The sequence below is a fragment of the Bidens hawaiensis genome, unplaced genomic scaffold, assembly GCF_021521415.1.
Source record: "Bidens hawaiensis isolate Kalapana, Puna unplaced genomic scaffold, B.hawaiensis_p1.1 tig00053104_1, whole genome shotgun sequence".
Taxonomy (NCBI): Eukaryota; Viridiplantae; Streptophyta; class Magnoliopsida; order Asterales; family Asteraceae; genus Bidens; species Bidens hawaiensis.
Genome location: NW_027499559.1, coordinates 95,160 through 122,367, shown reverse-complemented (window position 1 = coordinate 122,367; position 27,208 = coordinate 95,160). Strand labels below are relative to the sequence as shown.

Below are 27,208 nucleotides of genomic sequence, written 5' to 3'. Positions count from 1 at the left end.
GTGGTCCACAATTAAAGTGAATAAAAAATGTAAATATAAATATAACTTTTTCTCTCTCCTAAAAACATATATAAAAAATTAGTAAAAAAAATGTTAAAAATAGCAAAACATTTTTTATTTTATTTTCTGATGTTTCGATATTTTGTATTAAATGTTACAACATATATTACATGTAATAAAAAACGATGTTACATAGGGATTCGCGGATTTTCACAACTCAAATGGGTTTTCATTTTAACCTTACCCGTATATATATATATATATATATATACTATATATATATATAAAATGACAAGTTGGTGTCATTAAGCCGTCATTGGGCCATTTGGCGGCACCTTACTTGTTCATAGCATTTTCTTTTTTTCTTCCGTTTTTGGTGCCATAACGAATATAACGGAAGGCGATCGAATGAAAATTTTGCTTTTTTTTTTGGTTTGTTTAATTCCGATATCATAGCGAACGTGACGGAAACCGAAATAATTCGCATAGACTTAACGCCTCAACGTCCGAGATCGACAACGCTTGGGTTTTACCAATGTCCGTTTTTACCGACCAACGCCACCCCATTGGTCCACTAAATTTTTATATTTTCCCTTTTTTTAGCTCCAGTATCTTAACGAACGTAGCTGAATTTCGTTACCGTAACGAACATAACAGAAGCCGACCGAACGACAATTTTGTTTTTTCGTTTGTATAATTCTGATATCGTAACGAACATGAAGCAAACCAATCGAACTCGTATAGACTTATCGCCTTAACGCCCGTGACTGATAGCGCTCGGGGCTTTACCAACGCCCGAGTATACCGACCGACGTCACCCCATTGGCCCACTCAATTTTTATGTTTTCCCACTTTTAGCTCCGGTACCATAACGAACGTAGCTGAAACCGACCGAATTCGTGTCCAGTTACCGCCTCAATGTCCGAGGACCGACAACGTTTGGGTTTTACCAAAGTCTAGGTTTACCTACCAACACTACCAAAACAAACGTTGTTTTAAATAAATTTTTTTATATGTTAATTTGACGAGTATATTTTTTAGGTTTAACGTTAAGGTTTTACTAATGGTCCCGAAACAACGAGCCAGCCCAACACAACTTTATAGACAAAGTAAAGGTACGACAAATGCTATCCACATTGTTCATTCAATTAAAGGTTTCGAGTTTCACAGACAACCCAATGTGATTTTATCGGTTATAAATGCACATGACTTCTCTTTTTCATATCTATCCTGCTCGAAAACAGGATCAAAATAAATTACGATTTGTCTTCACTAAATTCTAGAACGGTCAACCAAGCTATCAAATCATACAGGCTGCTGATGAATCTATACTCACGTATAAAGCTATGAAACTCGCACGTTTTAAAGCACAATAATTGAACTTATGAAGCATAATCAACCTAATAACGTTGACAAATCTACATAAATAATTCAACCCTCAAACTCAAATAAACAACAACTATTTCCCTTCAATTATTAAAAAATGATTACTCTCATCATCATCATCTTCACTATTCTAACGGTCAACTATTTTCCGGCCACCAGTGTTTCAACCCTCAAAGCCGTGACCAACTCAACCTCACTTCTCACCTTATTTCCCCTGGTAACAACTTCACCTTAGGCTTCTTTACCATTCCAGAAACAGACTACTCTTATTTAGGAATTTGGTATACGGATGACGAACAATCTAGGAGAGTATGGGTGGCCAAACCCGTCAACTCCGATCATATCAAATTCTAGCGTCCTCATGATCGACCCGGACACCGGCAAACTGATCATTTCAAACGAACAAACAACTCTCATAAACATATCGGATAATCTATCCGGTTCTAGCTCGAACTTGACCGCAACGCTTCAAGACACTGGTGATTTCCAGCTGAAGAACGAATATGATAATAAGATTATCTGGAAGAGTTTCGATTATCCAACTAACGTGCTTTTACCGGGTATGAAACTCGGGTCGGATATTAAAACTGGGCGTTAGCTGGAACTTGACTTCTTGGTGAGTGATGCAATCCCTGATTTTGGCGCGTTTACTTTGAGCTGGGAGCCAAACGGGGAAGATTCGCAGCGATATAATTGTTCGGCAACGAGGTGAGCCTTACTGGACTAGTGGTGATTTGAGAGATCAAAACTTTGAGTTTATGAATGTAAATCAATTACTTTTATCAAGGTATGAGCTTAATTATGTGTATGATAACGAAACAAGGTACTTCAGTTATGATAGTGTTAATAATATTCATCCCATGTGGATTTTGAGGCCGCACCGGTCGGATTGTGGACAGTAATGATCGTCGACTATCGTCGTCTGATCTTTGTTATGGGTATGATTTGGGTAACGGGTGTGTGGCGAGTTCTTATACGCCAAGATGTAGGAGTGAGCATGATACGTTTACTCCGATGAGTGGGGATTTTGCGAGTGAGGGACGAGTAGATCGGTTGATGATAATTCGAGTCTAAGTATTGGTGATTGTATGTTGAAATGCTGGAATGATTGTGGGTGTTTGGGGTTTGTTACTGGTGGGAATGGGACTGGTTGTATAAGGTGGACCGGAACCAAATCGGTTAGTAATTTTTCGGTTGATTCGCTGGAAATTCGGCTTCAAAGTTTGTGCTTATTTCTTCAAATCCGAACAAAGGTAAATCAATCGCGGTTAATGTTGTTCAAAAAGCTCGTGGCTCGCTCGAAATCCAACAAGCCAGCCCAAGCCAATGTAAGCTTGGCTTGTTGTGAATTATATTTGTGTCTAAAGTAAACGAAATTATTTTTTTTTCTTAATTGACATGCGGGTTTGACGAACCATGAGCCGTCTCGAGCTTTTTTACCAGCCGAGTTCGACCTTAACATTTCAGCTAGTTAAGATAAATGGGCCAAGCCAAGCACACCTAGGTTAGTTATTATGTTTTGGATTCATATGTGCATTAAGCTTGAGTAGTTGCTGATATGGACCATATGGCCTCAAGATGTAACATAATACATTGTGCACAGGAAAAGCTAAAATCTTGATTCTGGGGACCTGTTGTTGCTGGCATTTGTCTACTTCTCTTTTGCTTTGGTCTATTGTGGTATCTTAAAAAACCTGAAGGTTGAAGCGAGAAGTATGGCAGTTTATATTGATGTTATACTGGTATACTTTTGAAGTTCAATATCTATTGCACTTTCTAAAAACATGGTTTTGATTGTAAAAGAGAGACAAAAGAGAGACGACAGACGTTTTCTTGAGTTAATGTCTCGCGAAAGCTTTAGGGGTTCTAGTGATATTTGAACACGATGATAGAAAAGGAAGCGATATTGGTGGTCTTTAGCTTTGCTGCTATAGTAAAAAGCCACAAACGATTTCTCGGATCAAAATAAGCTTGGAAAGGGTGGTTTTGGACCTGTTTATAAGGTATTTGTGTCTTATCATACGTTTTTTTTGTTTGTGAAACTTAACTTTAGTAGTTCTATGTTGTTGGCAACAGCATGATATAATGTGGTTATGACGATGTAGGGAAAACTTAGTGATGAACGGGAAATCGCAGTCAAAAGGCTTTCGAGAACATCTAGACAAGGACTTGTGGAATTCAAGAATGAACTCATACTTAGCGCCAAACTTCAACATACAAATCTTGTCGAATTCTAGGTTGTTGTATTCATGGAGAAGAAAAGATGTTGATTTATGAGTTCATGCCGAACAAGAGTTTAGATTACTTTCTCTTTGGTAAGAAATATATATCTCATGACGTAAGCCTTGAATTCGTCTAATATATAGGCCCATTTAATAGTGTTGGGCCAATTGCATGTGCCTAAACTAGCCGGTCTAATGGGCTAGTTCGAGCCTAATGGCTCCAACACTATATTAGACCAAGTCCAAAACTTATGTCATGATGGTTTGAGTTTTGATATTAGTTTGCTTTATCTAAGTTGTTAAATCGATTGAATAGATGAAACAGGAAAGCACTACTAGACTGGCCAAAAAGATGGAACATCATTGAAGGAATTTCTCAAGGATTACTTTACCTACATAAATACTCAAGAATGCGCGTTATCCATAGAGATCTTAAAGCTAGTAATGTTTTGCTAGATGAAAGCATGAACCCCAAGATTTCTGATTTTGGTATGGCAAGAATATTCAAACAAGATGAGACTGAAGCAACGACCAAAAGGGTAGTCGGTACATAGTATGAACACTCACTTTTTCAATATTAAAGTTTAAATTAAATTTTACCGAATCTAATTAAGTTACATTATGTAGTGGTTACATGTCTCCCGAGTATGCAATGGAAGGAACATTCTCGGAGAAGTCTGATGTCTTCAGCTTTGGAGTCTTGATCCTTGAAATCTTGAGCGGAAGAAGAAAACTCTAGCTTTGTTCATCTTGAAAAAAACTACTAATCTAGTCAAATATGTAAGTTCAATCAGTTTGACTTTAGTTTGACTTTGTAAGTCAAAGTGTAGCACGAATAATTAAATACTTCTATATGGGTTTAGGCATGGGAGCTATGGCAACAAGGGGATGCATTGCAATTACAGGATCCAGCACTTGGTGATAGTTGTGTTGTACAACAATTGTTGAGAACTGTTCATGTAGCACTTTTGTGTGTGCAAGAAAATGCAGTGGATAGACCAGTAATCTCTGACGTGATCTCTATGCTTAGGAATGAGACTATATTGTTGCCTGCCCCCAAACGGTCAGCGTTTTTCTTTGGCAGAACCGCATCAATGTCAAGTAATTCATTAGGCAGAAAGTCAAAGGACTGTTCTGTAAACAAGATGAGCGTTACGGAAATGGAGGCTCGGTAGCATATAATTAGCATCCATGCTATCGAATTTCACATATATTTACAGTTAAATATGATGCCGGACCTGTGTCCACATCAACACCAAGATCGTTGATGATAACAGTTGGTCATGGTTGTTTTTTGTGATTTCTGAGTGGTTTTATCACTATAAGCTTATTTGAACATGATTTTTTATTAGCATGTATTTATGAGAACATACTATTCTTTACATTGAATTTCGAAAATAAACTGGAATTTTTATTTTCATCTCTAAAGAAACAAATGTTTAGGTATACTCTTTTAACTCTTTATTAAACTTGCAATTTGCCTTTAAAAATGTTAAAATGTAACAGGACCTCACTCCATTTTTCCCATGGGCCCGAAACAATTTAATGCAATATTCAGTATCACTTCGTTTTCTGTAGCCCACTTTCATCTGCATTTTTGCAAGCCCACTTTCCTCGGCCCATCCATTAGAAGCAAATAAGTGATGCATCTAGTTTTAAAGATAAAATGTAGACTTCAACGTAAATGCTCTAATATTTTACATCATATATGTGCTACACATACTTGTCTTTATACGGTTTTAAAGCAGACTTCTCAAAACTGAATTTTATATATAAACTAGTAATTTAGGGCGGGCGCTACACGATGGGACTGTTAAACTGACTAAAATGTAGACGTAAACACGTTGAGCCACACACATGTATTGAGGCGGTCTTAACTTCACAAAATTTAGACCGAACCATAAAACATACAAAAGAATAACTAAGTAAACTTAGACGCGTGCGTTGCGAGGGGTTGTTAAACCACAAAAAATAGACGTAAAAACGATGAACCACACATACGCGTTTTCAGTGGATCCCTTATGTAGACTGGTGATATCACATAACCTTCGTCTTTTATGATCATATCGTGCAATATAATGTACGCATTAAGACTCGCTCTTGATCTTTTCTACGGACATAACCTGCATGGGTGCCTAAGTATACCTCATTTTCCCTTACCGAAGGCACGCTCCACATCTTTCCTTGCTGACTCTGGACTTTCTTGAGCCTCTTTTTATTCATCAAGTGTGGATATGGAAACGCTTTCACAAACGACGACCAAGTAGGGTACGTAGATCCGTCGTTAAGGTAGTATCTACGTTTGTTTCTTGCTCGTTAACATGGAATAGACACTTAGGCGCATTTTCATTTCACTTAGTGAGAAATAAAGTACATTGTTGGAGAAAACTTATGTCATTGTTTGATTGGGGCAGGCCACAAAGCACATGACAAGACCATAAATCATTTGACACCGCCACTTCGAGCATGATCCTTGGGTACTGGTGATCACCTCTCATATATTGGCCTCCTAACTCCATAGGACAACTTCTAGGAATGGTTCTTAGTCTAATGTGGATGTTAAACTGATTGTTTAACTGGTTTAAGAAGTACAGGGGTCATTCGGTAATTTCGTGAAACATGTTTCTTATGTAGGGGAATATATACTAGTAGTGTCTAACAGTGAAAAGTTGGGGGACTAAACCTATACTTTTGCTTCTGGTTATTCGTTAATGATCGTTGGTTATGAAGTGTATAATTTAAGGTTCTATTTCTTTCCCAAATTAGTTTTCAGAAATTCTCTTTCATATGTTAATCATTTTCGTTCATTCTTGTATCTATACTCTCGTAGTTCATAAGAGAACAAAACCCTAGCGTAGTTTCTTGATTTCTTGTTCGGTTTTGTGATCTGAGTTATTTGTTAATCTTTGTTGTTAACAACTCTCAACGTAAGGTGTGTGCAGTTAAGGAAGGCTACCCATCATCCTAAGAAGGTTATTTTTATCTTCAAGTGCTTGATACAAAAGGCAGTGTCGTGGTTTGTAGATCTGGTAAAAACTCGCTAATTTATAATTAAATTACATCATTACAGAAAAACTGCAGGCATTCACGCAAAGCCCTTTCAACCATGCATAAGTACTCGTAGTATTCATCGGGATGATTACCTGTCGCGGGTTGTTTAACGACCGATATGCATTTTGGTAACATTGTAAAACTCTTTCTCATTTTCCCATCTGGACTCTATTGAAACCATTCAAATTTTGCTTTTATAAACGTTTCAACATACGATACCTTTTTCAAAACGTCGCTTCATTGTTTTTTGGGGTCGTCAATGATATAATCTTCCATTAGAAGTTGGTGACTTTTTTCGTGATCTTGAGCCATGTATCATTTTTTAGATATTGTCATGTCTTCTGTTTCAGATTTTGACAAGATTATAGAGAAATGGGAGGCTATTATCGGTGGAGAATATATCATCATAGTTTTCGGGTGGTATGAATAGATTTCTGAAATGAAAATCATTCATCTTCATCGTCTATGTGTGTAGAAATTTCATAGAAATGTCTAAATTTTGTTGAATTAAAGTGGTTAGGATGTAGTGTATATTAAATAGGTAAAATGACTTTTTTTTGTGTTTTGTTTTGTAAACGACTTTATAGTCATTGGGCAACCTGTCAAACATCAAAATCATCACCCTACTCATCGACAAGTATAATCCGTGAGTGTTACCCGTATAGCCTATCCAAATGGGTGACGGGGGTGCAACCGCTCGGCTTCTTGACGCCCCTGCTCCCCCTTACCCAAGTGGTCAATTTAATGAATATATGAAACGTTGTATTCCCGAGTTCATTTATGAAAAAATGGAAAGAAAAGTTTTTCTTTCTCTTTCCATTCTTCTATTTTCTTTTGTCATTTCCTATTCCTTTTTGCTTTCCTTTTCTTTCAATTTGGAAGGAATCAATCCTCTTATTTTACTCTTTATTTTATCACCATTTTCTTTCCTTTAATAAAACTTGGGAACACACATTTTATTCTTTCTTTCCTTAAATGAAACTTGGGAACACAACAATTTCTTTCCACCCCTCTCTTTCATTCTTTTTCCTCCCTTAACGCGGTATTCCCGAGTTCATTTAACGGGAGAAAGGAAAGGAAAAGAAATATTTTCCTCTCCTTTCCGTTCTTCTCGTTTCCTTTCTTTTTCTTTTCCTTTCTTTCCTCAATTCCTTCCATTTTGGAAGGAAATATATCCTTCATTTTACTCCTTATTTCTCTCATCTTTTCTTTCCTTTTCTTTCTTTTCTTTCCTTTAATGAAACTCCGGAGCACACATTTTGTTCTTTCATTCCTTTAATGAAACTCAGGAACAAAACAAATCCTTTCTACTCATTCATTTCCTCTCATTTCCTTTCCATCCTTAAATGAAACTCGGGAACAGAGCGAAATGAAACTCGGGAATGTTAATGAAAATATCACATAAGTTTAAAAGAAAAAGAAAAGAGTTAGGTGCAAAAATCAACCTTGTGGTTAACACTGTTTTGCAGGAATCAACCCCATGGTGGCTAATTTGTAGATATCAGCCCCCCGTGGTCAACACGTTTTTGCAATTGGAATCACACATCCATCTCTGTAAGTTCTTCCCATTAAAATGAGTGGCACATCGGTCATTACACAAATAAAGCCTAACCCTATAAGAAACCCCCCTCCTCTTAAGAAGTTACAACCCTAATTTCCATCTTCACCTACATCTTCACAATTGTCTTCGCCATCATCTTAACTCAAAATGGTGTGGATAATGGACTTGTTTCTCGACACCCGCCGCTATCACATGTAACTGTCATTTATGAGCATGGCTGGCCCTTGGGTAGGGCAAACCGGGCGGCCGGGCGAGGCACATAAATTTTAGGGGCCAAATTTTTTTTATATATATTTAAAAAAAATTATAAAACAGGTATGGATCTTAATCATATTAAATATTTTGGACCCAAACCTTTTTTATCCATAATCCATCTAATCTATTTGGCCCAAGCTAAATTTAAAAACTAAATAAATAATGACAAATTTGAAACTAATTACCCAACATTTTGTGTATTGGCTGATAATAATATCAAATTTAAAGTCACTACCAATAGTCCAACCTTTCAACTATTTTTGTCTTGATGAACATCCATTAAAAAGCACTTAATGTCGTTAAGTTTTTTTCCGAGTTTCAAACCGATGTTTTAGAACTTTTCATTTGAAGAAGGATACGAGTCGACTAATGTAAAACTTATCTCGAAACAGTGATCTGAACGACGAAACCGTGTTTCAATTCGGGTGCTTGAATTTCCAATTAACAAAAATTAAATCAGATGAATCACCGTTTCAAGATAAGTTTTACATCAGCCGGCTCGTATCCTTCTTCCAATCAAAAGCCCTAAAACATTGGTTTGAAACTTAGAAAAAAAATTAACGACGTTGAGTGTTTTTTAACAAAGGTCCATTAAGACAAAAATTAGGGCTGTTATAACATGTCGGACACGACACGATAAAACACGATGACCTGTGATACTAAACACAAACACGACACGATAGCTAATCGTGTCATTTTTTTCAAACACGAACACGAACCTGTTTAGTAACAGGTTAACCTGTTAGACCTGTTAATGGACCTATTTAAAGACACAATCAAAAATGCATGTGTAATGAAACAAAAATTTTTTAATGAACATAAAAGTCTTAATTAATACATAATGCATGACATATTTGAAACAAAAAACCACAAATTAATAGCATACTTGAAGCAAAAAACCACAAATCTATAACATACTTGAAACAAAAAACCATAGAAGAAAATCATAACATCCTTTAAAAATGTAATATTCGGTTTTGACGGGCATGAGTGAAATGTTGTATGTAAATATGACTTTAGGTTTAGGACTTTAGGAATATATATATATATATATATATATATATATATATATATATATATATATATATATTATGAATTAAAAATATACACAGGTTACTAGCAGGTTAACAGGTCTTTAACCTGTTAAGACACGAATTTAAACATGTCTTAAACAGGTTGACCTGTTTAAGACACGAAACCTGTTAACTTAAGCTCAAACCCAAACCTGTTAAAACCCATGTCGTGTCGTGTCGTGTTAACAGGTCCGTGTCATAAATTGACAGCCCTAACAAAAATAGATGAAAAGTTGGACCGTTGGTAATGATTTTTAAATGTGAGATTATCGGCCAATACACAAAAGTTTGGATTATCTATTTCCAATTTTCCATAAATAATTAATGCTAATCGTTATTTGAAAAAAATAACTTATATATTTCGTTACTTATTAGGGTCTGCAGGCCTTTTTATTTTGGTTCAGCCGGGGTATTTAAATTCTCGGAGACGGCCCTGTTTATGAGCTAAATCGACATGCTGAATTCCAATTTGTTATTCAAATAATTCGAGTAATAATCGTAGCTAAATTGGTTATTTTTATGATTTTGTTGTAGTGATGTGGGTTAACGCCTTCTGGACCCACCTAAGGGTGAAATTGGTTGTGTTGGTTAAGGCATACCCAAACAGGATCTTCACCATCCACTTTGCTGTAAAAGGCCATGGACATGTAGAGTAGCTTTTAATTAGTTTAAAGTAGCTTTTAAGTATTTTGAATAAGTAGGTATTTAGTAATGATTAGGTATTTGGTATTATAAAACTACTAATTAGGTGTTATGTATTATATTGAAGGAGCTAGTATTTTGGTATTATATGAACTAGTTATTGTGTAATGTATGTTTTAGTATTTAATGATAAACTACTTATGATCTTTATATAGATGCAATGGTTTGAATGACAATGTGGTGTAAGGGTGATAAATAATGAAATTGTGTTGTTGTTTCCTTATTTAGAGATTCGTATTATAAAAACTACTAATTAGGTCATGATCTCTGTGTTGTTGCATTGATTTAGAGATTATATGATTTGTGTGTTATTGCATTAAATTTGAATGGTTTGTGTTTTATAGTTAGTATATATAGTCGTATGTATTATAGTACGTATAAGTGTGATAAATGGTGAAACTGTATGTGGTAGTATGAAATAGTTAGTCATACATACACACAGTGTGTATAATTTAATATGTGTAATTAGTATGAATTTCTACGTATAATTAGTAACTATTTGTGTAGGGGCATAAGTGTCTTATACGGTAGATGTATGTGTTTTTGTTATATATGTATGTACGTGTGTCTGTATATATAGTTAGATGTATGTATGTGTGTCTGTATATATATATATATATATATATATATATATATCATAATTGCAGCCGGAACTGAACATTGCTTGTGTTTTTCTCAAAGTATTTTCTATAAAGATGAAAACTTTACACTTTGTGAAAGAATGATGCATTGATGCACTCAAATTTGCATGCTTACTAGCCACTTTATGTTAAAAGAGGTCGGCTTAAAAGGCAAAATAGATGCCAAATCAGCCAAGCCAGACATGGCTCTAGAAGCTTATGTTGGTGAAGATAATGGTCGTGACAATGCTAAACAAAATGCATCATCAAAGTTCTCCGCCTCCGGCCTAACCCCACTAGAGTAGCTGCAGTTAAGGCAATATAGAATCAAGTATCTAACTATTTCCAACAGTAGGTGCAAAACACAACTTGGTATCACATTTTCAGCCTAGCTATTTATATTCATTAGTGGCAGACCCGGAATGATAAGATTTTTAAAGGTATCCCTTTCTCGGTGGATAAGGTGGTGGATGACATCAAGGCAACCTCGTTCTGATGGGTGAAGTATAGACAGAGCAAGGCAAATTTAGATTGGGAAGCTCGGTGCTTATTCAATTTTGTGAACTTTCATTTATAATTGTCTTTTCCGGTTTTGTAGTTTGTACTATTTTTTGGCTGCCTGGGGCTTGCAATTAACCTCTCTTTTTCTTTTATGTATTTGATCTTTCAAAAAAAGCTATTTATATTCTGGTCCATTTAGGTATATATTTAGTATGTATGATTTAATTTTTCATAAATTATTTTTGTTGGTAATAATAAGTTCTGGTTGACCCCAAAAAAAATTCCCAAATGTGTTGTATTAGTTATTATACATAATTTGTTGTTTTAATTAAGTGATATATACCAAGTCATGACTTTTGTCTATTTTTCTTAGCATCTTCATCACTAACTTGACAATCATGGTATTTGATCGCAAATGAAGGGTTATATACCAAGTTAGTTTTTTGTATTTGGAAGAAAAAGCTTGCTTAATGGTGAGGACAAAATTATTTAATGGTAATTTTAGTGGTATAATTTGTTTTTTGAATAATTTGTAGTGTGTAACGGGGACGAGTGACAACAAAGCTTGCTTAATGCTTTGAACCTTCTTGGCAAATTGATATTAATATATATACATACTTGGTTTTAGAATGTGTGATGTGCTCCAATGCGTTTTGATTCAAAAGCCGGTGTGTGATGCACAGTGATTCAACTCTGATGAAACTTATACATTTTTTTCAGCAAAAAATAGTTCATGGGGATAAAATAGTCTTTCTGTATTTCCATAAAATAGAGGGGTAAGATAGTCATTTTGCACAGTTATACAGATATCCAACCCAACAGACTTAACTGGTTCAGCACTTATTGGCTCAGAGCCTCTTAACCATTCAGACCTCTTATTGATTCAGCACTTGCCAAACAGCCCCTTAGTAAGTTCATAGTCAAGCATTGAAAGTCAACTATTTGAGTTTTTAATTAGGTTATATAGCAGTTTGTTAACCAAATAGCTAGTTAATGTTTGTTAACAACTAGTTAATCAAATATTTAGGTGATAACAGTTTGTTAATCAACATTCTAAAACAAGAATGTCAATGGTTAAAGACTAGTCATTAGTTAATAAGTCAACAGTTAGTTATTCCAACTGTCAAAAAGTCAACAATTAGTATGATGTGACACCCCACATTTTCATGTTAACTCCGTTGACCCAAACTCCATTATCTTACACGTCATGCATAATATTTGCACGAGTTGGTAACGAGTTACAGACAAAATTCGGTCCTTACGCGTTGGTGATAAATATCAATCTCGTAAACGAATACATGTACCTGCTATGTGATTACTTTCTTTGTGTGTTCATAATTTGATTATATATATATATATATAACTATCTGGAGCGTGCCGAGCCGCGCGAAGGATTTGGCCTTTCCCTCGCGCCGTGCGGGGGATTGTTAGATCGTGATTTTTGTTTTAAAACGTTTTGAAACCCTAAAACACCTCATAACACGCCCCAACCGTCTCCAAATGATTTCACACAATTCCATGGGTGATTTTGGTGCTTGGGATATTAGAGGTGATAGGTTTCATTGCTTTCACCCGTAAACCAATATACGTAAGCAATTCTCGTTTGATTCTAGTTTCTTACTTATCTTGTGTTTTGATTGTTGATAGAAACCCTAGAGGTTCAATTATTTTGAAATATGGTTAATAAATCATGAGCATGATGATATGTGTTAGATATATGATTGATTATAACCCTAGGTATGTCGTTAACATGATTCTTGATTGACTTTTATTGAAATCAGAGGTCTGATAGATTCATACTCGCTTATGGTTTTGACTGTAACTCGATGATAAATGATGATTTTAAATAGCTTATTGATGCTATAATGCTATACTTTGAGTCTAGTTTCCAGAAAGATATAGTTAGTAATTTTGGACGCGTTTTGAGTAGTTTTTATGATTTTACAAATTTGTGGGTCAAAGCTGATTCTGGGAGTTGAATTCTGTTATGTTTTTCCGACACCATAACTCCCTAATGACAAAGCCAAATTGGTTGATTCCAATTATGGAACTTAGAATTATGCGTCTAGAAGACAACGCAATTGGCCTTGCACAATTTGGATAAATGAGTTGAGAAAACCATAAAACTACCTTTTGTTTCCCAATATGATGAATTATCTGTACCTACCTATAATGATTGATTTATTGTGAATGGTTTACACAAAGGAAAAATATAGTAAAAATATCTTGAGAAACCCAATCCATACATTCTTCTTTGGTAATTATGTTGGAATTTATTTCGAATGAATACTTAGTTAAATAAATTGTATTGTACATGTGAAATTCTGTCCTGAAAACTACTTGATCAGATTTGAAATACTTGGCAATTGCTTGATGTGTTGATCATGATGTGACATAGGATGCATGTTAGAACAACTTAGAATTATCAACTTAAATGCAATCACCAACGAGTCATCGAGTCAAGTTTGTTTTTGTGTATGAGTCCATGCGTGGGTTTAAGAGTCATGTGTTGTTGAACACACACTTCTCACTTAAACACTTATACTAGGTAACAGTTAGCGAGTCAAGTGCATCCTTTGGTTTTGAGGAAGTCTATTACACGCGACACCAGGTGAGTTAATGCTTCTTCCTATTTGTTTTCTGGAGAGAAAACACAAAACTACTTTCGTATACTTGTTTTCTGGATTTAAAACACAAAACATTTTTCATACTTGTTAATAGGATTGAAAACACGTACATACTTATAAACTGGTTTTTCCAGAGGAAAACACAGTGACACGTTTTGGATTTATGTATTTCTTATATATCACAAGTGTATACTAGATGCCCTCATATAAAGTCCTTAATACCTTGAACCGTTAGGATGGGATCGCTGGGAAATTTAAGTAGTACTACTGGGTTTGACAAACCCCACCTGCTATAACTCGACTGGAGGTCGGACGGGTGTAATTGTACTAACATACACATGCTAGTGTTTTGTGAAAGACCTGGTAAGAAGGCATACAGACAGTCAGCTTCGGTCCAAACGTCTAGTAGCTTGTAAATGGGTTAGCAAGTAGCTACCCTGGTATATTTGAAAATGCTAAATCTACTTACACTGCTTATGCTACATGTACTATCTATACTATATATACTACTTTTTACTACAACTTATGAACTCACCAACCTCGTGCTGACCCTTAAGTATTTATACTTGCTCAGGTTGCTAGGTGTGCTAAGGAGCGGGTTGCATTGCATGTGTCTGGAGTCACACTTGTCGCATGAACTTTTATTTCACTTTGTTTACATATGATGGGTTGTGCGTGTTTGAACACATGGTTTATTGTTTATATTAAAATACTTAATTTAACGCTTCCGTGACACTTTTAAATTGTTTGGTTTGGATTTTATTTTCTCGTGTTTGAATGAGACTCAAATAAATGGTTTGAATATTCATTTGGTTGTTTGGTATAACGAATGAGCTAGATCCTGGTATGTCACATGCCTCGCGATAAAACTCCATTAATCAAAATTTAAGGGTGTGACATATGGTGCTAATATGCAGCTGACTTTTTAGTTTGACTTTAGTTTATCAATTAATGATGTTAATATGAAAATAAGTAGGTTAGTTAATTAGTTAGTATGCAATTACAATGATACTCAACGGTTAAGAAGTTAACTAGTTAATCAATGTGATCAATTGAAGTTGAATGAACCTTGGATTAATGAAAGTCAATAAACTCAAACTATAAAGTCAAAAATCTGTTACTTGAAAATTGGAGGGAAAACGTAACTTAGTGAGGGTTATAAAATGTATATATTTAAAGACCACAATGTCGCAAAATGCAAGGATAAAACGGTACTTTCACAAAAAAACTAACTTTAGGTTCACGACGAGGACCTAATTGCAAAAAAGTATTGACCACGGAGTGATATCTGCAAATTAGCCATCACAGGGTCAAGAACTGAGTTGGTATATGAGCCAAGTTCAAGAGATTGTAATCAAGTTTTGAGAAATCAATTTCCGATCGATAATTAAACACGAATTAAACGACTAACTCTCTTTTATATTAATGAGAAAAATAACTCAAAAAACTGATTGCAACTCTCTCAAACCCTAACTCGATTTGACTCTTCTTCGTGACAATCCCTAACTCGGTTGCCCCTATTTATAATGTTAACTCTAACTTAGCTAACAAGAAACATAATAACCCTAACTTGGTCATTAAGCAACCCATTTAATAACCCATTTTAATTCTTGGGCTAGGCCCTTTGCTCTGGCTAAAAAATAATTGAGCCAACGGGGTTGATTCCTGTAAAACGGTATTATCGTATTGACGTTGACTTTTGCACTTGACTCCTTAACTCAACCTTTTATTCTAGTCAGCCCATTCTAATATTATACTATATATTAAAGGAAACAGAATTGCTACAGTCTACTTTGAATCTTTGCAACTTTAGTCCTTGAATTTTAGATTGTTAGTCCCCCCCCCCCCCCGTCCCAAAAAAAATTAAAATTGTTTCAGTTTTGAGCTAAGACATTTTCTTTTTGTTAAACTTTGTTTACTTTTTACTCTAACGTCCCAAAGTTTTCATGATTTTAGTATGTGCATTAACATGTGGTTTTCTTCCCACATAGTTTTTTTATTATTTCTTATACATTTAAGTTATTGATTCTTTTGTAACGTTTAACATACGATACTTTTAAAATTTTTTAGTATGCCGTTATGACATGCTCATATTTTTATCCATGTCATGCCGTTAAAGCGAAGTTGTATTTGCAATAACTTATATAAGTTCCAATGATTTATTTATTTTTGGTATTGTAAACCATATACTGACTGTCGGTATAACATCAATCCCGTAATAAGCCGAACCAATACCAACCAGGTTCTTTTAATAGTTAGATAAACAAACTTTTATTTTGTTATGTGAAAGTGATATTCATAAAGACGTGTTTACATACTCACGTTTTAATATTCGGGTCTGTTGCCGAGTCCAAGTACCAGCGTGGCAGTCTTTTCCTTTCCATACAAAACCAAGCCAGATCCTAAAATCTAGGGTTTCAAATTGCAATCTACAACAAAACAATGTCCAAGATCCCGAACGCCGACTTCGCCGGAGTCTCCACCACCACACAATCCAGCCTCTTCACCCGAGCAAGACTCCACACCGAAACCTTCATCGCCAAACGCCGCCCATGGCGCCACTTCTTCGACTACAACGCCATCTCCAGACCCATTTCCTACGATGACGCCATCACCCGAATCAAAAAGAATCTCAACTACTTCAGAGTCAATTACGCCATCGTCATGTTGCTAATCATCTTCCTCAGCCTCCTTTACCACCCCATTTCAATGATTGTCTTTTTAATCATATTCGTTGCCTGGTTCTTCCTCTACTTCTTTCGCGACCCGAGGAGTCCGATTGTCGTGTTTAGCCGTGTCGTTGATGATCGGGTTGTGTTGATCGGGTTAAGTTTGTTGACGATCTTCGCGTTGGCGTTTACGAGTGTTGGTGTGAACGTGTTGGTGTCTTTGATTGTTGTGGTTGTGTGTGTAGGGCTACACGCGGCGTTTAGGAGCCCGGATGATTTGTTTTTGGATGAGCAGGAGGCGGCGGAAGGGGGTTTGCTTTCGGTTGTGGGTAGTGATTTGGGTGCGCGGGGAGGTTACGGGTTAAATTGATGTGATTGGGTTTGCGAAAAAGGTTTTGGTAAGTTTGAGTTCCAGCGTAATTGTTGTGATACATGCCGCGTGTTGTGTCTTTGTTTAGGGGATGTGTATTTCTTGTTGTCCGGTTATATAGATAAGTTAATGTTGTTATTATTCTGTTAGCCTGCACACCTGTTTTTAATGGTGGATGTATTTTGATTTGTACAAGTTTATAGAACCATTGAATTATTTAGGTTCAATTTGATTTGATTTGATTTGATTTGATTATATACTTGTGTGTTTATCGGTATTTTAGGGATGCTCTGTGTATTTGATTGGTTTTTAAGTTTAATATCAAGCTGTATACTTGAATGGTTTTTTTGTATACAAGGCTGCAAATAAGCAAATGATAGTCTATATTGTTTTTTATGCTGAGATGCTGCATTGAACTTAGATTGTAAGTGATAAAGATTGCGTTGATAAGTGATGAGACGATGTTATTGCGTACAACTATCAAATTCCAGGGGTTGTGTTATCTTTGTCATAAAAAAATCTGATTTAAGAACGTTTCTCCAACTGTCATCGACTCGCCAAATGGGATAAGATTGTAATTTTGAAGGCAAGCTTTCTAATGATACATGTTATAGTAGCTTTTTCTCCTGATTTGAGTGTATTTCAGCTTGTATGTTTCGCCATCGAATCTACTGTCTGCATGGTGCCAGCGAGTTCTGTTTGGCTTTGATTCATATATTATTTGGAAACATTTCTTAAACGTTATATGATCTCCAAAAATTGTCCAAGAGTCACTTAATGGGATTTTATTTATATTTCAGTTTATAATTATTATTGTACACAACTTGTATTAGATTTATTTTTAGCTTGATGATTTTAAAATTTTGATGTTAGTTTGGATTATTTCAATCGCTAGTAATATTTGATTTTTATTTATTTTTAGGAATAGTTATTAATTTTCTAGACTTATTATATATTTTTAATTTCAATATTAGTTTTGAATTTAATTTTAGGAGACCATTTCAATTTTGAATAAATGTCATAAATACAGAATTTATAAATTAAATTCTACTTCCCGGTTTATAAAACGAATATGGATTCAGTTCATAATTTCGAGATGATATCATGATATGATCTTTACTTCCATGATTATAGCTTATTTGAACATTCTTTAGTCATATTAAAATTTAAATTTAAATACAAAACTAATGTGTTTGGTTGTTTCATTCAAACGAATTTGTTCTGATGAGAGGGCTAGAGGGAGGCCCATAAAAACAAAGGATCATAAGATGTGTTTGGCATGCCCCTAGGAAAACTTGGGATGACCTCACATCACTTGCCGTTAATGAAGATCGCCTTTTATAGGTTTGAAGATGTAAAATTTCTCGTGTTTGAACACATAGGTAAAAATGATAAATTTGTAAGCAATGTTTTGTGCTAGACTGGTAGACTGGTCAAATTGGTTGAATGATAAACCAGTCTGACCGTAAAATTTCTTGTGTTTGAACACAAAGGTAAAAATGATAAATTTGTAAGCAATGTTTTGTGCTAGACCGGTGGACTGGTCAAATTGGTTGAATCGGTTTCAAAAATCGTATTATTACATCATAAACGATTTAAAGGTTATGTAATATTGTAATAGGTCAATTTTAAAACAAAAAAAATATTCAAATACTTTACTTTGGTTTTGTATCCGTAATATTAGTAATATTTTGAATGATTAACAGAAAAAATGAATAGAATTTGAAATTTTGCTCTGTTTCATTATCCGGCCGGCTCATATGAAAACAATTCAAATAGACACGGTCAGACTGTTTATATGTGTGGTTCACTTTCTTGTCGGTCCTATTCTGAAAACATTGTTGTAAGATACTTTTGAGTGTTTTTTCTAACCTCTAGATATGAATTTGTTTTACAAGATTGCTCATACACTTTCTTATAGCATAGTCATTTAGGAGATTTCAGTCATTTCACATTAGTTTAAACATTGGATGATCTATTGTGAAATATTCTTTGTACTAAAGGTCTGATAATACACATTTAGACCCCAATATCTGTTGGTAGAAATCTTTTGTTGGTGCAGTAATTGTGTTGTACCTTTGTGAAGAATGTACAGCACAAAGGCACATGCAAAGTAACTTTAGTTAACTAAAAATGGGAGTACTACAATGATTTATGTCATTTGGAAGTCATACACACCTACTTTTATGCAGTAGAGACGAATATTTGAGCAGGATGATGATAAGATATTTAATGACGCTGTTTCTAAAGTCTTTAGAAATCTCGTCATCTTCTTTCTCAAATCTACGTAGTCTTTTCGCATAGAAGACGATATTGAGAGGGGTCATCTTTTCATTGGGCCTAATATCTTGTGTTTTCGAAGTGTAACCAAAACCGACAAAACTAAAAAAACACCTACATAAGTAAATATTTTATAGGGTCGAAATTGTCACATCTATATAACTTAGTTACACATCCATGCGTTCCGGTTTTTCTAATCGACCCAAACTTAACTGAGCCCTTTAACTAAACACCATAAATCATCATTTACAACCGATTTTACTAGATGTTAACAAGATCAAGGGGTGTCTATTGGGGACGAAAAATAAGACTCTTTGCCAAGACAGCAGCCAGAGCTTGAACTAGGTGTCGCTGTCACCGATCTTCTGTTTTTAATAAATTCAACTTCTCCTCTATACTATCCATTTTATCAATTAGTGTGCACCTTGCCTTTATATTTAAACCAGATGTATTCACACCAAGAAAGCTACTTTTTGCCATTGGTGAATCAGGATCGCTTAAAACATCTTCTTGAGATATGTCCCTGATTCTTGTTAACATGCTAAATGCCAAATTTGTAAGAGCGCGAGAATAAGCTTCTATGATGGCATGAGCAACATCCTGAAATAATCAACACGATTAAGTAGCTCATTTCTCGTCTTCTATACTATATTATTAACTGTTAGTAATATGTTTTTACTCACCTTGCCATATTGGATTTTCATGGCATCAAGAAACTTTTGAGGGAGGTTCGGATATCTGATTTTGATTTCCCGTGAAAGATTTTCAGCTTGGTTTATTAGCAGCACGGTTTTGTCAAGTTCAGAGACGTTATCTCTGAATGACCATGATGTTCTTGATGGAGATTTACCACTGTCATGTTCTTCAATCTTGTCTTTCCATACATGTATTGCAGCTTCCAATCTGTTAATGACATCTAGAGCGTTGTTTTCAGATTTTAAACTCAGTGAGTCGAGCATGCTGGAAGCCGAGGAGAATCGGCTTAGTATCCTGTAAAGATCCTCACCAATGCTTTCTTTTCCAGACTGTAGAAATTGAAGGCACATGTAAAGCAAGTTTAGTTCGTTTTATAACTTCTAGGGTATGTAACAAAGTACTTAATTTACAATGTTCTTTCTTTCTTGCTACTATTATGAATTTATGATTTATGCAGGGGCGACCCGATGGGCCAAGTGGGAAAAGAAAGGGCTTTAGGCGAACCCATTTTGGTTGGAACCAACCTGTTTTTATGTGAACCAAATTGATACTTCTTTTAAGACGGCTTGTTTTGACTCGAACTCATTTTGGTCAGAACTAGGGTGTAAACAAGCCGAGCCGGTCCAGACAAGGTTCGGGCTCAAAGTTAAATGAACTGGCTCGGCTCGGCTCATTTGTTCTAACGATCTTAAAAGTCGAGCCAAGCCAGTTTGGGCTTGGGCTCGAAGTCAAACGAGCTGGTTCGGCTCGGCTTAGCTCGTTTGTTCTAACGAGCTTAAAAGTCGAGCTTCAGCTCACGTAAAAAGCTCGAGCCATCTGGTGACTCATCGAGCTGGCTCGTTAAAATTTTTTTACACAAATTGATATATGAAAGACAAAAAGAAAATAAATAAAAGTATTAACATTTACAAAATACAAAATTTTTAAACTAGAGAATTTATAACATTATAAGTATTATTTTTGTTTTTTTAAAGATTGAGAGGCATATTCAAAATAGTAATATAGTATATACATATTATTTTGTTTTTTTCAATAATTTTTATGTTGTTTTTATATTTACTATTATTATGATTATTAGATATTAAAATTTTGGGTTTAAGTTAAACGAGCCAAATGAACGTGCCAGCTAGCTAGCTATGCCAACCCTAGCTCTGACTCGCCTCGTTTACAAACGAGCTTTTTTTAGTGCAAGCCATGAGCTTTTTGAACAACCCAAGTCAGAACACATTACCCAGGACGCCCGATTTTCCATGCTTACTCTGCGACATTTATCCGGCCCATTACTCAATTTGAATTATATATTATCTCAAACGAGTAAAATAACAAAACCAAACTAAAATGATGGCTTACCTTGGGAAGTGCATCACTAATGATCTTGGGTATTGGCATTTCAAGCAAGATAGCTTCATTAATCGATTTAGCAGCCTTAAAGATTTGAATAACCACTTTAGCCTTATTAGCCAGTTTCTTCCTTTCTCCATCTGAAAGCCCGCCCACAGGCACTTGTGGGGTCGGAAGCCACCATCTTTTACTTTGCTTCAGGTTTCCGTCTCTTCCTTCTGCTCGGCTCCCACCTTCCTCGTACCAAAATTCCGTCTCGGTCATTGAATCCAATGTTTCCTGTCAGTGTGTTTATGCATTATAACTTTGAATAAGCATTGGCATTTTGTTTTGTTAATATTATTGAAAGTGAAGAGATCACCTACAAGAAGCATGGAATCTAACTTTTGTAATGCTGGGAGGTTCAAATGAACGTCTACACGGGCTTTTGGTGTCATTATCTGTGAAATGATATAAAGGTTTTACAAGTTAACATGTGCAAAGAGAAGGGAAGTATTGAGAGATTTTGTGAAAGGAACGGAAAAGATGCCTCTAGTGTCCTGCCATCCGGCCCACATTGTTTGGCGGGAATTAACTGAACCATATAGTTGGTCGGAGAAAGCAACCAGTCCATCTCTCGTCTCCACTTGTTCTTTTTCCCCTCTGGTAGAGGCTCGAGTTTCCATAGCTCTCCAAAAACAGTTCCTGTCCATCCAATGAGTTTTTATGAGTGTGCATGCGTTTTGAAAGTGATTATGTGATACGTCATATGATTATGGTTGTAAACGAGTCGAGTAATTATGTGATATGATTATGGGTATACACAAGGACAGTCCGTGTAAGCAACTCTACCAAATATTATAGGCAAATATCATAAACTTGTCAATAATGCACAAAAAAAAATCCCTACTTGTCAAGATTTTCTAAAATAAGGGCTTATTACCACTTAATTTGAACCAAACAAGATGGTACAAATTCTATTTTGTAAAAATCTCACATCATCAAATTTTGAGCGTTTTGAGGGATACGTCATACGAGTCATTATTTTAATTTCGTTTCAAAAATCTGTGTGTTATATACAATTTTAAAGACCTTAATAAGCCAAAATTGGATTGATAAGCTTTCTCATGTATTTTGGGCAAGTTTAGGGACTTTAATATACCACATTATATTCATAAACTTAGTCATGAAAAAAATAAATAAGTACGTCGGTTTTTATGGTATTTATAATAATTTTCACGATTTAAAATGCAATATGAGGTAATATACCGGCTAGGTTTGTTATGGCATTAGACAATGCCAAAGCAGGGGAGATTCCATTACGCCCTCCAGTAGCATCTTCACCCAACAAAAGCTTTGCAAATTTTTCCTTCAAATCCTCAACATCTGAGTATTTAACTGCATATGAAGAATTCTCTTTGGTAATACCCTGTTGTGGGCCCTCTGAGTAGTCCCATTCATCCAAACCGTGTTCGTCCCTTTTCATCATACTCCATTGAGAAAAAGATGATCCCGATGGATTATTACTAGAACAGCAGCTGCTGGAGGGTGAGTCGGTTGGACATCCATGTTCTTTACTTGCGACACTTTCATCCTCGTAAGAGTTTGCATTTAAAATGCAGCTCTCGAGCCCGTTGTATGTCATAATTCCTAAACATTGAATAATATAACAAATTTTTAGTTATGATAAATTGATAATGCATATGTTGGTAAAAACAATACTAGCACATAATCAATTCTCATCATCATCATCATCATCATCATCATCATCGTACTCAGTATATCCCACCAATAGCAAAGCTATGATAGGGTCTTATGAGGGTAAAAAGTAGACAGCCTTACCTCTACCCCGTAGGAATAGAGAGGCTGCTTCCTGTGAGACCCCTGGCTTCGATAGTAGTTTTGCATCAAGCCTTGGACTAAGGCACATCGCACACAACCATCGAGACACCGGCCGATTGGTGCATGTACCCTCGTCTTTCGACTATCAACGCCACCATATGATGCCTGATTAACCTTCCGCCACTTTTAACGTTATTTTCACGAGATTAGTAAAATAACGTCAAAATTAGTGCAATTTCACTTTTGCTCATCCGGGGTTCACACATATATACCTTATATGCGCGGACCGCAAGCAGGGCCATATAGATGAATATTTAAAATTTGCTTATAATCTGGTGAGGGTTAATAATTAAATACTTTATGGTGTAAACATGTACAAATGTTTAACTGACTATCTGGCTGATATAATTATGTCTTGAAACGGTTCATATAAGTTTTATGGTTTCATTTCAAGTGATCCCAACTAAGACTGGGGCAGACAAAACAGGCAGGTCAGATAACAGATCAAACGTTCCTTTACTAAAAAAACTCAATTTTGTTTTGGATCAAACAGATTTTGACCAAAATGGGCACGGTTGAAATGAGTCGTTTTAGCGAGAGAGAAAAAAAATGGGTTCGTGGGCTATCTTATTTTATGTGGCTACTGGCTAGTGGTGAAGTTGGAGGAGGCAGTGGCGGCGGTGTAGTTGGCGTCACAGTGGCGGTGACAGTGGTGAAGTTGACGACGGTGGTGCATGTTGGTGGCTTACAATGTTGGCGGGTAGTGATGACCAATTTTAACACGTTTTTTAAATGTGCAAGGATTGTAAGATTAACCAATTTTGACCTGATGTGAAACTCGAGTACAGGCCGATTGACTTATAAATTGAGTAGACCCAAGTGACACCATAAGCAAACAAAAATCACCCAAACCAATTCATTTATTTATGAATGGATAATGATTGCTACTTGTTGCCCGCTTGCCTTCTGTTTCGATGTAATTTAATTCTATTAATCGAATTATTACCAAGAGGTAATTCAATTAATGAATTGTTTTGATTCACAACTAATTTTTGTATAAAATGCTCTTGCAGCCATGTGCATTTCAACACAGCTACTAAGATTCTTGCAACATGATATTGATATAGTAATCCTATTCTGAATTTAAGCATTTTGATGCTGGAAATCATGTTCGCTCTATAAAATTCTACTTCTTAACCGTCTATTTAGAGAGAACTAAATCTTTTTATATTATGTCTCTTAAAAGTTGTTGGATCTGGAGTGGTTGGAGATCTGTGTGACTATAAATTTATTTTATATTGTATTTAATGCATAATGTGTGCTGTTATACTCTTGGATCTGCATAACTGCATTACTGATGGGGAGGAGGATGAACAATTATTTGCTTCTGACTATTTTTCTGTTTAAATGACAAATCAAAATATTCCCACATGCTGTAATATTAACCTTCAAAACCTCTGGTATGAGCTGTTCTAGAACCAAAAAACATTTAATAGTGTTATTTGCAAAATTTAATATCTGACTAATAATTACTTAAGTTGGTTATTTACTGATGGTTGACTAAATTATAAATAGTATACTTACTATATGATTATATGAGCCACTTTTAAACTATTTGAGATCGTTTGCTGAAAACTCAAATCAAGACAAGCTTATATGAGCCCCCAACTCAAGCCCGGGCCCAAAGATAAACCTTTTTTTTCATATATTGAGCTTGGTTAGGCTCACGAGCGTAAATGAGTCCATTATTTGTATACATATAATGATATGTTATTTAATATAATAATATATTTATTAATATAACAAATATATATTACATAAATAAAATACATAAATACATATAATTATGAAGAAAAAAAACTAAATAATATATTATACATATATAATATTCTATAATAAATATGTTTAAAAATAATTAAATATGTTTAAAATTTGGTGAAAAAGGATAATTTACATATGTAATGAAACAACCATTAATTAATACACGGGCCGAGTTTGAATCGAACTTGAGTTTAAAAATTTTCTCAATAGTTGAGATAGGGGTTTGGATATAGACCTCGAAACAAGCCAAGCTCGGGTGATAGAAACCGGAAATCGAAAGCTTAAAATTAAGATAAACAGCCTGATTCAAGATAGGCTAATCTCCAATTACAAGGATTAGAAACCCTAATTCTGATTTAACAAAAACATCGAATCTCACAAATGAATCCAAACTCTAATTTAATATGGATACAAACGATTATTTGCCATAACCGTCCCTGAACTATCGGAAACGTATCATCAGGTTTATGTTTGGCTCTGCTCGTTTACATCCCTAGATACAAGCATAATGCAAGACATAGTCATACAAAAAAAGAAAAAGAAAAAGAAAAGAAAAAAAGCAAGCCCTTTAGCTCAACTACAAATTCCCTTTCTATTTATTCTACAACTTCCCATCTATAACAATCTAACGACATGCATTTAATAAAAAGATGTAAAATATATTCTCATTACAAGCTAAATATAGCTGTTAAAAAAAGAGAAGCTAAATATAACTTTTATGTCCCCACTTGCATTTGTGGCATTAGTTGGGACGTTGTGGTACTACCAAGTCACACAATATACCATAAGACAATTAAGGGCCATATTTCTCTGAGTCAAATTTAAAATTATAAACAATAATAATCCTGCCAATTTCCGTGGATTCTGCAATTGGGAGTTATGACATATCACTATCACTTTTTAATTATGGTTTTTTTTTGCCTTTCGTCCAAAAGTTAAAACTTTTTCTGTGGGGTTTACTATTCTATTGTGTATTTTCTTTTCTAGCAAGAGAATCCTTGGGCCCAACTCCAATTTAACAACCTTTAAATTATATACTTGTATGTTCCAGGTGAATTATTTTAAATTTGAAATTTTGATTTTGAAAAAGGCCTATCCTATCAAGTATCACCTATATACAGCCTTTTTAAATCCACATTTTCAAGAAAATAGATTAAAAAAAAAGTCTACTCTATTTGCAAAAGAAATAGTAAACATACATTGTAATTACTAATTAACTTATATTGGCAATATGTTATTTAAAGTTACTCAAATTATTTTCAAACTATAAATCATCGTGCAAGTTACGATATTAACATACTGTTGTAACGTTTTTATAATCTTGTGAAAAAACATGAAACAATATTAAACATTTATAATTGTTACTAAGATTTTAACTTGACAGAAAAACCACTAACCTAATTTTATAATTGTTTCATTTAAGTCACTCAATTTAAACATTTATAAACAATTTTCACAAATATGAAACAATATTGAAGCTTGAGATTTTTCTAGTTAGAAAAACTACAAAAGACTTTATTGTAACACTATTGAAACCTAGTTATTATCTGATAAATATTATCTATATGTTATTTATATCTTACTTGAATCAATATTATCTAACATAAAGCATCTTAATAATTAGACTATTATCTAACATAAATCATCTTAGCATAATTCATCTTATGATAATGCTTTATTTGATTAAAAAGTTAATAAAACTTAGGATAAAACAAAGGAAGAAAGTGTACGGTCATGTGGTTGATCAAAGTCCATGCTGTTACTGATTCCTCTGCTCCATGTACAGCAACTCAACCTCCTCCTTAATAACACCATCTTCAATGATACCTGTACTAGCATAAAGTTAAATTAAAGATCAACTTCATCAGATTTGTTAACAAGTGTGATATATTTTGAAATAAAAATCAATCATGCATCTGTCTGAATGCTGGGATATACCGTAGTAATGTTACAATTAATGGTATTAAAATTGGTATTAAGAGATGTTTACTATAATTTCGTCATTTTGATCATAAAATGCATGATAAAAAAGAGTTACCTTATCATTAATACCTACCATCATCATAATCATCGTTTAATACACAATCTATATCTTGAAGGAAAAGGTAAAAAAAATAGTAAAAACAATTAATATCGTTTATTACACAGCCGAACCAAAAACCGAAACTTTGTTGTGTTTGGAGGTTGTGCATTGTCTTTTCGGTCCGGTGCA

General features: G+C 34.8%; 3 pseudogenes across 1 annotated transcript; 2 read left to right on the top strand and 1 right to left on the bottom strand.

Moving 5' to 3' along the window:
• The first annotated feature begins 1,420 nt into the window (after window positions 1–1,420).
• On the top strand, window positions 1,421–4,820 carry LOC143599939 (G-type lectin S-receptor-like serine/threonine-protein kinase CES101; annotated as a pseudogene).
• An 11,617-nt stretch (window positions 4,821–16,437) lies between these two features.
• On the top strand, window positions 16,438–17,038 carry LOC143599938 (PRA1 family protein E pseudogene; annotated as a pseudogene).
• Window positions 17,039–19,429: 2,391 nt separating this feature from the next.
• On the bottom strand, window positions 19,430–26,819 carry LOC143599937 (rop guanine nucleotide exchange factor 14-like; annotated as a pseudogene). Its single transcript, XR_013147383.1, has 7 exons — window positions 26,727–26,819; window positions 22,603–22,983; window positions 21,884–22,038; window positions 21,720–21,794; window positions 21,364–21,633; window positions 20,001–20,342; window positions 19,430–19,917 (listed from the first exon to the last, which is right to left on the bottom strand). The product of XR_013147383.1 is annotated as a rop guanine nucleotide exchange factor 14-like (transcript).
• Window positions 26,820–27,208: the final 389 nt, after the last annotated feature.